We start from the raw sequence: 1,131 nt of genomic DNA, 5'->3' as shown, positions 1-1,131 counted from the left end.
TATATATATATATATATTTCTGAGTACCTTCACCTCCAAACCTTCCAATATATATATATATATATTATATATACACACACACACACACACACGACAGAATTTCAGTTTCCGTCTATGAAATCCACTCCAAAGGCTTTGGTTGGTCGGGGGCTACAGTAAAAAAACACTTGCTCAAAGTACTGTGAAGTGGGACTGAACCCGACTTTTCATGGTTGTAAAATGACCCTCTTCTTAAACACACAACCACGCTTTTACCTCGGCCAAATTTTAAATCATTTGTTTTTCATATTGTTTATATTGTTTTATTTGTCTTTTATTTATGAATTTGTTTTGACTGTCATATTTCTGAAGGTGTTACTTTCGTAATTGACAAACAGATCGCTATGTGAGCTAAAAGGTCACGTGTTCATCAAATGCATCATCAATTCTTTATGGTTTCTTGAGAACGTGAGAAGTACCAGGAAAAATATTGGTGCCATAATGACAGATGTTTCTCTAGTTTTTCACTAACAAATTTATTCTTTTTCTTGTGCGGGGAGGCGGGGAAGCAGTTGTCATATCCTGGTGGTATCAATGGCGGTGGTATCGCAGCTGTGGTACTGATGTGAATATATGTTTACATTATGTCATTATTTAGACTTAGTGGAGGCGCTATGGCCCAGTGGCTCGGGCAGCGGACTCGCGGTCGTAGGAACGCAGTTTCGATTCTCAGACCGGGCGTTGTGAGTTCTTATTAAACGAAAACACCTAAATCTCCTCGCGGCTCCGGCAAGGGGTGGTGGCGAACCCCGCTGTACTCTTTCACCACAACTTTCTCTCACTCTTTCTTCCTGTTTCTGTTGTACCTGTATTTCAAAGGGTCAGCCTTGTCACACTCTGTGTCATGTTGAATCTCCCCGAGAACCACGTTAAGGGTACACGTGTCTGTGGAGTGCTCAGCTACTTGCACGTTAATTTCACGAGCAGGCTGTTCCGTTGATCGGATCAAGTGGAGTCCTCGTCGTCGTAAGCGACGGAGTGCCACGATTTAGATTTAAATGAAGAATCGAAGGTGGCCGACTCAAGCCGATTGACTTACTACGTGTACAGCCATTATTTGTTTGTTGTTTAGCTCAAAGTTAGACAAAAGCA

This window comes from Octopus bimaculoides, chromosome 17 (assembly GCF_001194135.2).
Source record: "Octopus bimaculoides isolate UCB-OBI-ISO-001 chromosome 17, ASM119413v2, whole genome shotgun sequence".
Classification (NCBI taxonomy): domain Eukaryota; kingdom Metazoa; phylum Mollusca; class Cephalopoda; order Octopoda; family Octopodidae; genus Octopus; species Octopus bimaculoides.
Note: the sequence above shows the minus strand (reverse complement) of the source record.